At 28.6% G+C, this 15,648-nt stretch overlaps 1 protein-coding gene across 1 annotated transcript in view; it reads right to left on the reverse strand.

Moving 5' to 3' along the window:
* Positions 1-15,648, reverse strand: part of LOC139424914 (uncharacterized) — a 336,554-nt gene that overhangs the window by 12,627 nt on the left and 308,279 nt on the right. The gene's annotated exons all lie outside the window — the stretch shown is intronic.

The raw sequence follows: 15,648 nt of genomic DNA on the forward strand, positions 1-15,648 counted from the left end.
TCAAGACGAAGAAACTTAATACTGTGATTTAGAAATGATAGATAATATTATCCAACCATTTTCAACTAAGAACTTAAAATTCCTTTTGTCTGTACGCACATTGTTTGGCTGGAGGGTTTTTCCCTTTTTGATGGATGGCGTCTGGATTTGTTCCAAGATCGCCAAGAAAGAAGGCGGGCAAATTATGAAGGATTAAATTATTACCACCCGCAGTGATTTTCGGCAGTTAGTATAGTCACAAAACAAATGCTATGTAGACCCTTCTACCCTTTTATTGTTTTTATTACCCCCCCCCTGACTTGAGCTCTATTAGAATTCTGTGGGATAAAAAAGATCGCCAAATATGTCCAACTGGGCTTAAATCGTGCGAATAACTTATTTTCAAGAAATGGAATGATGTGAAAGTTAGTTGTGATGTTATCGTTTTATATATTTTGGTATATAAGGCAATATTTGATCCAATCTCTAGTTTCAATATCATGTCGGAAAAGAAATAAATAAAAAAAATGCTTTTAACTCCTTTACACAGAAATTTTATTAAAAAATTTTTTCATACTTTTTCATTATTTTATATTAATTTAGATCAAAATAAGTGAAAAATATTCTGTTTAACATTTCAGAAATTTATGGTTATGAAATAGAGCAATGTCAAAAAACACGTGTGTCTTCTTTTGGCATTAAATGTAAACTCTCCTAAACACGGCACACTTTCAAACAATAATTTTCCAATTTGCACTTACTTGCTGTTATTTAGATCGAAGAGAAGCAGTTATTCATCATTGAAATTTCTTTAATTTGCACAGTGGGCCAGCATCGAAGGCTTCGTGGTCAAAATTAGTATTTCGATAAAATTTGTTTCAAAATTTGGGGATTTTTATTTAGGGGTTTTTATGTGCAGGTAAATTGAATTAATAGTTAAAATTTTGAAATACACTAAAAATACCGAAAAAAAATGGTGGCTGAAATATGGTGAGCAAAAATAATAAAAAAATATTATAGTACGTTTAAATAATTAAATATTGCAATGAAAATATAATAATTTTCGTAATTTTATATGAAAAATGAAAAGTAAATTATATTTCCGAAGTAGTATTACAAAATAACGCGAATTTCAAAATAAAGCGAAAACATGAAAAAAAACATAATTTTTGTTTTTCGGTATATTTATTCCACCTTTGCAATACGGGCAAAGTGGGGCAGGTTTTTTCTAAATAAGAAACATCAAAGAAGGCAACAAAAAAAGTTTAGCCTCGTGGAACTTTTTGGAACTAAGATTCTAAAGTCATTCAAACATTGCAAAATGTCAAATGATAAGATATAAACTATAAGTTTGTCAAGAGTATTAACTAATCAAACAAATTGAAGAATTGAACTATAATTTCAGACTTACTCTGATAAAAATGTAACGGAATGGTGAAATTCCTATATATATTTCTGAAATACAAATTTAAAAGTTAAATTTAAAAAAAAATTTTTAAACATATTTTTCACTACATTGTACTCTTGTCGGTCCAAAAAGTAAATTATAATGTTTGGAATGATTGTAAATACTCAATTTGGGCGATATTAAAGCTGCCTAAGCATATTTTAGTTGAAATTTAATTTTTGACTTTTGGCCAAAGATCATGGTCTTCTGGCCCACTGTGCGTATGAAGCGACGTAAAAAAAATAGGCCGCAGTTTTGTACACTTTTTATTAAATTAACCGCCTTTGATTAACAACTAAATGCCCAAAACTCTGAGTAATTAAATCTTTGAAAATAATTAGAGCTAAAAATGAAGCGAATTCACAGCAACAAACCACATCTTATACAGTGGTAGACGGATCACGAATTCGAGCCCCCTTGCTGTCGGGTTAACCATGGGAGGTTTCCTTTCCAGTAATTCCCCTTTTTGTTTTGAGTTTGAACATTGCAAAGTTACGGAGGTGAATATTGATGTAAGGTAATTCATATAGCTCATGGGCTGCAATACTGTCACAATTAAAAAAGCAAGCGTTTCGGACTAAGAACAGGTGCAAATATGAAAATACACATTCTTTCAGCAGCAATGCTTGCACAACTCATAATTCAACTTGATGGTAATCTTCGCTTAAGCAAGCGAAAGCATTTCTTATGCATTTTGCTTAGCAATGAAAACTTTAAACCTACTGATCTCAAAACATGATTTTTTGAGTTGTGCCACTATTGCAGTGCAGCCCATGAGTGATATATTGATGAATGTGATATAGATACTATATTATCGTTGATGCAACTATCTTTGTCTCTCCTCTCTGCAAAGAAATAATATGCAAAATATTTAAATCTGCTCTCTAAGTATACTCTCCCCAAAATATTTAAATTTAAATATTATCTTGCCAATTCTGAGCCTTAAATAATGAATTCTTATTATTCATTATTACGCAATTTAATAATGAAGTGACTAAAAAAAAAGCGATACACATTCAGTTTCACGAAAGTAGTAACGTTTGTGGAAATAAAATTTGATATTTCCCACGTGTGGGAGGTAGTGCCCCACCCACCATACTCGCTGGATATCTATTTACTCAGAATCGTTACGACGTTTTCCATTATAAAAAATTTGGACGATGCTCCAAAATATTTGCTCGAAAATCAATTTATTTTTATCGGCCCAGCATTCAATATTTGCTCAATCAACAGTAAATAACAATAACATAAATAACAAAAACACGATAACAGTAATTACAAACGGTGATTACATCATTGAGAAAAAAAATGCGCACATGTAAGATTTTAGTCGTTTGTAATGTAAAAAAATAAATAAATAAAACATTACAATTCATACTTTGAGAATTAACATAGCATTTAAAATGACCTGTTTAGATATTGGGATAAAAAACTTTTGCTTGCACAGTTGTCGTTTCACTAGCACTTAGAATTTCTGGGTTTATTTCACAATCGCTTGGATTTCTTCCAATTCATTAATGGGTTAGCACCAAAAAGAACATTTGGTACCTTCTGTGCAAATAATCTTGCTTTCACTTATTTTTTTTCTTCTTCTTTTATTCAAGCTTATGATGAAGAACACAATGAAAAACTATATTTTTTTTTATTGAAATGTGTCTTAAGAAGCGTTTTTGGGTTATGTTTACTCTTTCTTTTTTGACTGGAAATTTTCGTCTGACATTCACCAAAGCGACTATGGAATTGTCGACAAATCCCGATAAAAAAAGTTTGCTATACAGATAATTCGTTAAATTGAAAATGACTATTTGAAATACTTCAACAACACAAAATAGGTTTTAAATTCATAAATACTAGACATAATTAAAATAGCAATTGATACACCTTTATCTTGTAAATTATTATCTACTATTGTTTTAAAGGATTTTAACATTTTATCATATGAACGTTTGGTGATTTCTTCATCATTTCCGTCTTCTTCGTGTTCCTCACAATTTATTGCTGTATTGTTTTTATTTTTCACACTGTCCAAAACATCTGATTCAGTTAATGTTTCTGTGGTTGCAGCTTCAAAATCAATAAAAAGAAAATCATTAATCAGCTCATCATAATTAATTTCGTGGTTTTCTCTTAGCTGTACCCATATTTTTTTAAAGTTCTTCTAAAGTTCATCCTTGTCCTCCGCACTTCCCAAATTGACTAAGAACACAGCTTTAGCAAAATTGTTACGAATAGTACGATTTGTAACATCATAGTTCCATACTTTAGAAATTCCTGTTATGCTTTCTAGTAAATTGATTGCGAACAAAAGGGGAAAATGCGAACAAAAGGGGAAAGGGATTTTACCACTTTCTCTAAACGTTAAATGGCTGTGAAAATTAATTCAAGGTCATTTTCTCCATAAAATGCGTTACTAAGTTTGAAATGTTCCGAAATATTTTGGGAAATAAGGAAAGTGGATTTTAAAGTAAAGTTTGTTATTCGTAAATTCACTTCGCTATTTGGAAGTTATTTTACGAAGAAATTTCCAAAATGTAAAAACTTTTCTAACAAAATATTAAGATAATACATGGCTGCACGATTTTTTTTTGTGACCTTTGATAACAAAAATTGCACTTTTAAGGAATAAAACGTGGGATTTATTTGAACGATTTGTTTTATTTTAACTTCAGCTGTTGCTTTCCAAAAAAATACTTTGGTTTAGTAATAGGAAACTATTATTTAAAATAACGCAATAGCAATTAATTTTTAATGCATGTTTATATAAAATTAAATTTAAAGCATTGAAAAGACTTAAAACATAAAAACTTAAAACACTTAAACGCTAAAAAGAATGTTTATAAAACATACACAGTAGCTTACATTCCATGCATAAATATCTCTAGTATTCCGTCAGTATTATTTTAAACTTTGCAATATCTAAATGATAGATAATTTAACCCATATCGTCTGCAAAAATTCTCTCATTGCAAAAATCGTCTGCAAAAATTCTCACTTCTGAGATTCCGTCAATAATGATTTTTCGAAGACTGTAGAAAATGTATCCCAATAAACTTTATTTAATTTAATTTTATTTTATTTTATGTATTTATTTATTATTATTTTCTTAAGAAATTAGGTTTATCGGTTTAAAGATCATCGATTAAAGAAAATTAGGCTAAGGTCGAAGAAACATCGTTTGCTACACCTGGATAAAGAAAAGATTTCTTGTTCTCTCGATATCCTAATTACGGTTCATTGACTGTAAATTAATAATTAAAAATAACGGCTGCTTTTTTTTTTCTTGCACAGAAGAATTACGAATTTCTTTGAAATGGAGTGTTAAGTTGATTACACAAATTTTTACACTGGACAACTTGGTATATTTTTTAATTATCAAGAACAAAAAGAATAATAGAATAAAGAAAAATATCGTATGTTTTACAATTCATAGTAAAGCTCAAAGAACTGTATTTAGCCAAAACAAATTTTTCTAGTTTAAATGGATACATTTGCGAAATATTCAGGAATAATTTTGTAATAATGTTTTAATGAAAAAGAAAGCTTCAATTTTCTTTTAGATCAAAGTTTTTATTGTTATTTGATAAAGTTTCTATTGTTGATGTTAATTGAAGCGAACAATCAGAAGTAAAAATTAAACAACTGTTATGAAATTAACGATTAACTAAGTCTAGTTTTTCATATGTTCAGTTGTAAAAACATCTATCGGTATTCGGACAGAATCTCGTTTACCCAATTTGATAACGGAAGGTATCGTACGAATAATATGAAAAAATAAGATTATGAACTCACACTACTTTCTCAACTTACTGATCTTTAAAAAATAGAGCATAACTGCATTTTGAATGAAGTTATGAATACTTTTTAGCTGTAAAATAAGCAGTCAAATATATACAGCTAGTCTTATAAAAATGAAAAACTTTCTGCGAACGCAAAATCTAGAAATTTTATAATTGTCTTTCAAATTCATTTCAATTAAATAAACATCTAAAATTTTTTTATTAAAAGTTTTAAATTGAAGTGAAATTATTCAAATCTTTCGACAGTTAAAAATGTTTAGAAATATTTTTATTAAGTATTAAAGAAATTTTTTTTATTTTATTTTTAACCAAATCGTGTTCTTGAATAGGGTCCAGAATTCATTTAGAAAATTAAAGATGAAAATAATGGATGAAAAAAAATAATATCTCAGAGAAAACCTGATAAAGTTTGGTTTTATGCAAAATGAATTGTTATTCTAATTTAAAAATATGATACTTAGTCTTTTATAAATTTTTAGACGAAGTTGATGTTATTTTCCCCATACTAAAGAATAGTTAAATTATCTATTGACATTAAAAAAAAAACTGGTTGCGGACGTAAAAAATAATTTTTTTGCTGCTCTAAAAGTTTATCTATCATTATTTCATACAACTAACTTTCTTAACATGCAAAGCAATTTAATTCCATTGATAAAAAGGATTTGATGTTTAAGTAAAACACAACTTCAATACATAAAATACTGTCAATTACATTATTAGTCTATTTTATGTCATAGAGTAAATAATTTTAATGAAATACGTCATAACTTTTTTCGACGAAACGAAATAAATAAATAAAAACTATTTTGTAAATGTTTATGCCCTTTAAGTTATTTTCTTTTACTATAGGACTAAAGTTCAACAAACTATTTAATATTTGTTTTCTCCTTAGTTATCGATTTCGTTTCGAATATTTTTTGAACCACAAATTACTTGTTAGAAAAAATACTTTCACGTGACACCTCTGGAGTAGGGGATTGGTAGGCAATATACTTGCCTACCAATCGGGGTTGACAAATTTTTTTATTATTTCAATCAAGTTTATATTTATTTTTTTTCAATTTTACAACCAAAGCTTTGATAAAATGTAATGCTTAATATTATCTTTTAAATAATACTTAATATTTCAAGCGCAAAATTATTATTACATATTTATTGCATATTAATTACTTCTTTCTTTTATAAATAAAACTGCAGACTCTCATGAATTTGTAAAGACACAATTTGGTAATTTTAAAAGTAGAGTAAATTAAGGAGAAATTATTTTAAATTTATACTCTTGGTATTCTTAATAGTACTTGTATTAAAGTTAAATCTAAATACGTAGATGAATCAACAAATTTTTTCATACATTGAATAGGAAACTATAATTTACTCAGTTTTATCGTTTTTATTTATTTATTTTTTTCTTCTTTAAACATCAAATAATAATTTAGTTCTCTGGATACTCTCTCTTCAATAACAATAAAATCAGGTTTTAGGAAATCTATTAATATAAATAAATTATTTCTTTCTAAAGATAAAAACCCGGAAATTTAAATCATGTCAAACTTGTTGCCAATCATAAATTGTTGGGAAAGACAGGCTAAAGAAATTTTTTACTTGCTTTCCAAAATGATTTCCATATATTTTGAAAAAATCAGTGATATTAAAATATTAAAACTCTAAACTGCAGAGTTATCCAAACAAATGTGAGCCTTCTGACATTTCTAACTTTCTTCAACGTAAACAAGTTCAAAACAAAAACATAGTCTATTTTAAAAATTAAAAAATTTAAGTATAGAGAGTATAAACATGTAATACAATTAATATTTTTTGCAGTGAAAGCTGAAATACTACTGTAATTAAATTTTACTAAGCGCTCAATAAATTTTTCAATTCGAAAAGTATCTTATTGATGATTTGTCATTCAATTTCTATGACAATATTTCTTATTACACTAATACCATTCTATTCTATTCTATTCTATTCTATTCTATTCTATTCTATTCAAAAAATAAAAAAATAAATAAAATAAAAAAAAACGAAAAAATAAAATAAAAAAATATAATGTATAATATAATTTTTTAAAGAAAAAAAATGTATTTTATAAAGAGCTTTTCCTCCTTATGAGCTTAAAGAAATAAAGGAATAATAATAAAAACACGATAATAATAAAAAAATAATAAAATAATTGCATTTATGCNTAATATATAATATTATATTACATAGCATATTATAATTACAAAATTATAATATATATCTATATTATAATTTATAGTATAAATTATAATATGCCCAGTTGTCGCATTTTTAACAGTGGCCATTTTTAAAAATAGATATTTCACATATGGTCACTTAATCAAAAACTTAAAATTTGTAACGATTAAGAAAAAAAAAACAACGTAGTAAACATTTTGAAATAAAGAAAAATATTAAGAAATGAGAGTTCAGAATATTATGAAAGATTCAGAATAATTTCATATGTTTAAAAAAAATAATAATAAAATGCACATGAGGTGATTTTAGACGAAAAAAAATGGCGATAGGGCGGTGTCTGACAGACAATTTTTTAATCGCTATATATTATATCAACGCTGCTATATTTCATCGCCCTGTGGTTGGCGGTGACCTTTAATTTGGCCCTATATCAATCACCATCAAAGATGTAACTTCATAACCTGTAATTTTTTATTTTTTAAAAAATAGTCGCAACATCATAATAGATGATCTATGTTACACGATAAGCGATATGCAGGTCGAGGTTATGAATCGAGGTTTGAAGATTGACGTTTGACGTCATTTATAAATGCAATGATCACGATTTTTGCAAATAGTCAACCCGTTCAAAGTAGAACAGGATAAAACAAAGACGTACTAATTAGGAAAATGATAAAATATTTATTTTTAAGTAAAATTTAGTTTTTAATGAAAGTTTCAATAAATTTAACTTAAAGGGATGGAAATTATTAAATTTTTTATTTATTGAAAATAACTTATTTCAAAAACATGCAATAATCAATATTAAATAATATATTTTTTTAACTGCACTGTATTGGGCAAAATTTACGGTCACAATCATAGACTTATAATATACCTCTATTTAACGAAATCATTAAATCCCGATAATATGTTCGTTACATGGAAAATTCGTTAAATAGAATAGTTCAAGATATAGTTCCGTTTCAAGATACTTAAGCAACACAAAACAGGTTTTAAATTCATTAACACTAGATATAATTAAAATAGCAATGGATGCACTTTTATGTTGTAAACTAGTACCTACTATTTATTTTATAAATCTTAACCATAAAAGAAATCTGCATGGAAAGCAAGAATAGAGCAAAAAATTATCCAGCTATATACATTTTCAACTTAAAAAAAGGCTAAATTTATGTATAAAATTATGGTTGCATTTATTATAAAAGCAATTTTAAACATACATTACCACATGCTTTCTTAAGTTTAATTGCTACTGATAAAATCCGTAAATTTGAACTGAGTTTTTCGTTTGAAATGCAAACAAAAAGAGAATTTACTGCTTTCTCTAAAATAATTTTTAGAGAAAATAGCAATACATTTCATTAAGCAGTGGCTTCGAAATTTAATTCAAGGTCATTTCTCCCATAAAATGCGTTAACAAGTTTGAAAAGTTCTGAAATATTTCGGAAAATAGGAAAAGTGGATCTCAATGAAAAGTTTGTTAAATAGAAAATTCCCTTTTGCTATTTAGAAGTTATTTTAAGAAGAAATTTCCAAAATGTTCTTGGTTCTTCGAAAAAATTCGTAATATAGAGAAATTCGTAAAATGGATGTTCGTTAAATCGAAGTCCGACTGTAGATAGACTGCTCAGCTCTCAATGTATTAAATACGGAGACCAGCAACCTATCACGTGACTCGTTGACAGCATTAAATATTCGTCGGTATCAAAAATGTTTTTAATTGTTTAAAATGTCAATTTCTTACTTTTGAAAAATTATCCACACGTATTAAAAAGTAGCCACTGTTAAAAATACTACAACTGGCCCCTGGCAAGTAGCGAAATTTCCTAGTTAAGCCGTATATCGGATTGCTATGTCCCGGGACATATATTGTTTAAAGCCATAGGAAAATATAACAACATACACTCTATAACAAAAAAAATCGACACACCAAGAAGGAGTAGTCCGATTGAAACGAAAATTGGTGGATAGGAAGACAATGTACAGAATAGTAAATGATTAAAATTTCAAAACAATTGAATAATTTATTGCAGAGTTACAGTAACAAGTTCTATAAGGTGTTGCCCCGCCTCTAGCCTGGATACAAGCTGCCACACGGCGTGGCATGGACCGATAAAGCTCCCGGATGGTCTCTTGCGGCATTTCCAGCCAAATTCGATACAATTGTCGAACGAGGTCATCAACATTCCGTGCCAGATGCAATCTCCTTCCCATCATATCCCAGACATGCTCGATGGGAGAGAGATCTGGTGATCTGGCAGGCCAAGGAAGAGTTTGACAAGCTTGCAGACAGTTCATAGCAACACGTGCCGTACGTGGTCTTGCTTTGTCCTGCTGAGAAACTAGCCCAGGGCGCTGCAAAAGGAACGGTAGCAAAACAGGTCTTAGGATGTCGTCGACGTACCGCTGTGCAGTAAGTGTACCTCTAATGACGACCTAAGGGGTCCGGCTGTCAAAGGAAATGGCACCCCAGACCATAATGCCTTTTTGAGGGCCGGTGTGGCGTGCAATAGTGAAGGCAGGATCCCCCCTCTGCCCTGTGTGTCTCCAAACACGTCTTCGATAATCGTCAGGACACAGTTGGAAGCGGGATTCGTTGCTAAAGACTATACGTCCCCAGTCGGCATCATTCCAGTCATATTTGTTCAAAACATTCATGCATACGAAATTTCAAAGCAATCGGATGATTGCTTCTTGGTGCGTCGATTTTTTTGTTATAGAGTGTATATTGTTTAAAGCCATAGAAAAATATAACAACATAGTTTCGTTTGAAACGAAATAAAATCAATTATATTTTTAAAAAAATTAGACAGTATACGAAATATTTGAAGTAAAATTTATGTAAGCTGTTAAAAGTTATATTTCGCGTAAATTATAGTGATATATAAAAAAAAGATATTTCAAAGAACTTAGGAAACTAAAAAGAAGTTGCAAGCCTATACGTATACAACTATTGTTCAAAACAGAAAGAAAAAGGCTGCATTTGTTCCAGGTGAACTTAGCAAAATAATTTAGCAAAAGAAAACTTGTAGTAAAATTTTGGAAGAAATTTATTTTAACAATTTGGCAAAAAGGACAAAAATATGTACACACCTTTTTTTAAAAAAAATTTTCTGTGTATGGATCGAATAATTTATTTTATTAGAAAAATTAAATGACATAAAAAAAGTAATTTTTATAACTAAAATTAAAATATATAATTCCTTTCAATGGTCAATAATGATATAATGAATCAATTAAAAAAATATATCTTATTTACAATTTTATTTTACCCTCTTCAAATTTCTCACGATATTAATTTAAGTTGCATAATTTTGCATTTATTAAATCTTTTCTAATTCCAATGAAACAATATATAAAATTCTACAAGGTTGTATCATACATATTAAAGAGTTTCTTATCAAATCAAATTAAAATGCATTGCAATAGATCTGAATCGGGTACAAACAAATTTTCTGTAATAACTTAAATAATCCATTAAAATAATTTAATAATTTTTTTTTTAATATTAGATTTAGAATTTAATGCACGGAATTGAGGAATACATATTGAAAATCTCCAGAAAAGGGTAGGTAAAATTCGTCTTTACAAATTGATGAGAGTCTACTGTTGTATTTATTAAAGAAAGAAGCAATTAGTATGTAATAACTTTAATTTTGCTTGAAATATTAAGTATTATTTAAAGATAATACTAAGCATTACTAATGCATTTTATCAAAGCTTTTAATACTAAATAAAAAAATTAAGAAATAAAAATTTTATTGAATTTTTTTTCTTTCAAAGTTATGATTTTTGCCAACCGTGATTGGTAGGCAAGTATATTGACCATTAAAGGGTCGCAGTCCCTACTCCACGATAGGCGTTATGTGGAAATAGTCCTTCTAACTAGTAATTTCCATTCAATTAAAAAAATATTCAAAAAATTTATTTCAAAAAATATTCGAAGCAAAATCGTTAACTAATAAGAAAACAAATATTAAATAGTTTGTTAAGCTTTAGTCCTATAGTAAAAGAAAATAACTTAAGGAGCATAAACATTTACAAAATAGTTATTTTTTTTATTTATTTCGTTTGCCAAAGATTTTTGTATGGTAAATGTAAAAATAAATAAAACCTTGATTGAAATTAAAAAAAAATCTGATTACCTTATTTATTTATTTTTTTGAAGTCATGATATTTGCCAACCCTGCATGATAACTAACAGATAAGCTATACCATAAATGATTATTTAAATTTAGCACATGATTTTGATTTTAACATGTGGCATCAGCAAAATTGGAATTAATTTATAAATCCGATATAAATTCAAATAGTACATTACTAAAAGGGAGCACTACCTTATTTTTGGAGGTGACAAAAAATAATTTAGAGTTACAATAAACTAAATAGCTTAATTCTTCTCTTTCTCAATGACTATTTTCTAATCCTTAATTTAATATTAATTTATCTTAGAACTTAAAATAAAATATACAGCAAAGTTTGTGCATTTTCAAATTATAATTCTGATACTTTTATGAAAAAATTTGCAATTCTGCTCAGTTTGTCATCTTTAATGAAATATCAGTAGAATTGAATTTTTTCCAGTGAAAGAATTTTTTAATCAATAAACTAATTTAATTTTTAAGTATGTCTTTAAACTATACATGTTTTAGTAAGAACAATGTTTTTAAAAAAAATAATTTAAAAAAGCAAAAAAAAAAAAAAAAAAAAAAAAAAAAAAAAAAAAAAAAAAAAAAAAAATTCATCTACATTTTGGAATTTTAAGATTGCATTTAATTTTAAAAACATTAAAAAGTTCTCCTTTTGCAAGTTTTGTATTGTTTTATTACAGTCAAATAAAAGTTAACATATTTTTTTGTTACTACATATTGTTTTTTTTTCTTAATCATTTTTGTATTTCTTTTCATTGGTCATTTATTTAAATAATGTGTAATAAAAGGAAACAGTTCGGAAAAATTAGTTGTTTGCAGTACGGATATAGTGAACCGAAATTTCGGCCCCTTGAAGGTTCGCTATACCGGAGGTTTGACTGTATTATTTTTTTTAGTTTTTGGGAGCTGTAAGTTTCGCACCTCCATACTAAAATGTTATTAAATCAAATATATAATACGCAAACAAATCACTTTTACCATAGCATATTAAATAAATTTTATCGTTCTATAATGAATTATTTTCGAAAAAAAAAATCGAAAAACTCACTTGTATGAATGCGATCGTTTTCCATTTAGCCGCATGATTTCGGAGCGATTCTGAAATAAAACACACAACCGATAATCTCAAAATCTAGTTTGTTTGTGAACTGAAAAGAGCGCCAGATTCTTCTCACCTTTTAAGATCACATGATTTCTTCACCCTTCTGCGCATGCCCAAAGAAGCAGACGAAACACAAAACGAGACTTATTTAACTCATAAGCATAGAACACAATAATTGACATTGAGCCAACCGAGACATCATTTCTTCATCATCAGAAACATCATTATAATGTAATATCTATTACAGCGTGTGTCATTGAGTTTATAAATTATAGATTTCATATTTTGAATCAATAAAACAAGTTTTTAACTCGGTAATTTGTTTATTAAAAAAAATGAATTTTACAGTGATTTATGTAATATTTAATTTATTTGTTTGAAAAAATAAATTTTTGCTTAAATTACGAGCAATCGACATTTAAAAATAATCTCAATTTGTAACAAAAAGATAATTTTGGCAATTTTTACATTAACTTTACATTCAGTCTTTTGTTATATTTGCTTTTTGCGAAATTATTTTTCGAAAGATCTTCAAAGTCGTTGGCCATCGATGTTCTAGATCAGTGGTTCCCAAAGTGGGTTCCACGAAAAAATTTAGGTGTTCCACGAGACAAATTTTGTTTGATTAAAAAAAAATAAGAATGGTGTTTAATATAAACCCTTGGAAAGTTTACAATCAGCCCCAAAAATTTATGTAACTTTTTTTTGTGCAATATTTATGGACGGTGTTTTCTACACTAGGGAACGATGCAAGCTCGGGACTGCCTATATTTCCAGATTACTGTTTCAGTTGTATTTTAAAGCCATTTGGCATCATTGTGTTTTGAGATTCTTGCAAACAATGTATTTGATTACTTATTACTCATGTTTACAATACTAACAATACTTGTGCTTACAATACTAAAAGTGTTAACACTAACGTAAGATGGTGCACAGCTTGCAACAAGAACAAACAGTAATAAACTTATAGAAAGAGGCCATATCAAGACTGCCAAAAAAGCGAGTTATTCAAAATCTAGCAACCATGTCACTTTTTTTAACAATATATCTGTAAAAAACTAAAACAAATTTTCACTTCAAACTCACCAGAATCACATATTAACATTAATATCTTATAAAATGCCATATACGGCAGATTTGAGCTCAGAAATTATCTAATTTATTTCTTTTATTGAAAATAAAATAATCCGTTTGAAAACATCGCCTATCAGAATAACATGTAGTAAGCAGCTGCAAGCTTTTTAACCGGAACTAGAGTAGGTGCCGAGCTCGAGATTGTTATTGTTTACATTTCTATTGAAAACACCATCCATACCGGTGTATAGATGTTTAACCGGGATCAAACTTTCGATCCTACCAATAGATGGCCATAGTGGCAAATCGGGATACTGCTTTGGCGGTTGTCTATGTCCCTTGGCTTCTTATAACACCAATTGATCTATTCAAAGCACGTTTTTATTTGTTTTCATCACAATCACTGACTTCTTTACATTGCATATTCTTAAAAGATAACGATTAAGTGGAAAAGAAAAAAAAAACAATAAAGATAATGTATAAAAAGATAAAAAATCACCCAACAGATAAAGGCAAAAAAAATTCTTTTTTTAAAAGAAAACTTGAAAGCCAGAGTTTAATGAAGAAAAAAATTTCAAAGCAGATAAGCAAAAGATAACGGAAGCGTCGTATCGGAAGTATCCTATACCTTATTGCTCTAGCAGGCGAGGCACATGTTATTGGTGAATCACTTATTAAACCTTGTGTGTTCAAGATATCGTCAAGATAGCGTTACGCGTGCATTGGGAGAAAGTTATAGTAAACAATTTGAAAGCGTGTCTCTTTCTAACAATACTGTAAAAAAGCGTATTAACGATTTTGCTGATGACGTTGAATTAGAACTTATTTCACAGTTGCAGGCGTGTAACGCTTATGCATTATAACTAGATGAGTCCATAGACGTTGCTTGCAAGATTAGCAATTTTGCTTGTTTTAGTTCGGTATTGATTTTAATAAAAAAATTGAAGAAGATTTGCTTTTTTTGTGAAAGTGAGAACATTAACACCACGTTGGAGAGTATATTTAACTGCATTGATAATTTTATGACAACGGGTAAATGTATTGAAGTATGCAGCGATGTAGCAAAAGCAATGACAGGAAAAGTGAGTGGTGTTGCAGCACGGATTAAAAATATTGCAAAAAACTGTAACAGTACTCATTGCATTCTTCACAGACATTGCATTAGTAACAAACAGGATTTTGGTGACATTTAACTCTGCACTGGACGAAGCAGTGAAGATTATTTATTAATTTTATCAAAAAGTAATCCATTGCAATCAAGTATTTTCAAAGTCATGTGCGAAGATATGGGAAGTCACCCATACCACTTAACTTCTTCATACGGAAGTTATCCCGTGGTAAAATGCTTGTGCGAACATTTGAATTGCGAAAGGAACTGATGGTTTATTTTATTGGTCATAAATTCGAATTATCAGACAGATTGAATATTATGGCTCGTCTATCTACACTTGCATACCTTGCTGATATACTCAGGTTAAATTATATAGCATGAAGCGCTGGGGGCTGGATTGGCGGAGTTCCGAGAAAGGGAGACAGACATTCAAGTTTTTTAAAGACCTGAAATTAAATAGACTACAAGCAAACTTCTATCTCAATCAATTTTTAACAGGCCACGGAGTGTTTGGAGAACACCAATATAAATTATTCCACAAAACTCCAGAATGCAATTACTGTGGTGAATATCAATCTATTGATCACTTGTTAATGAATTGTTCTCAATTCCAGACAATCCGGGGCAATAACTTTAATAATATTGGTCAACATCAATGCTATGCTAACCTGACTTGTAGAAATATCATAAAAAAGATTATTAAACAAACTTTAGAGGATGTATTGGGGGACGGTCTTTAATGTCTCGGAACTTGTTCCTTCCAGCTTGGGTGTCTCATTTTTTTT

Source organism: Parasteatoda tepidariorum, chromosome 2, assembly GCF_043381705.1.
Source record: "Parasteatoda tepidariorum isolate YZ-2023 chromosome 2, CAS_Ptep_4.0, whole genome shotgun sequence".
NCBI classification, from domain to species: Eukaryota; Metazoa; Arthropoda; class Arachnida; order Araneae; family Theridiidae; genus Parasteatoda; species Parasteatoda tepidariorum.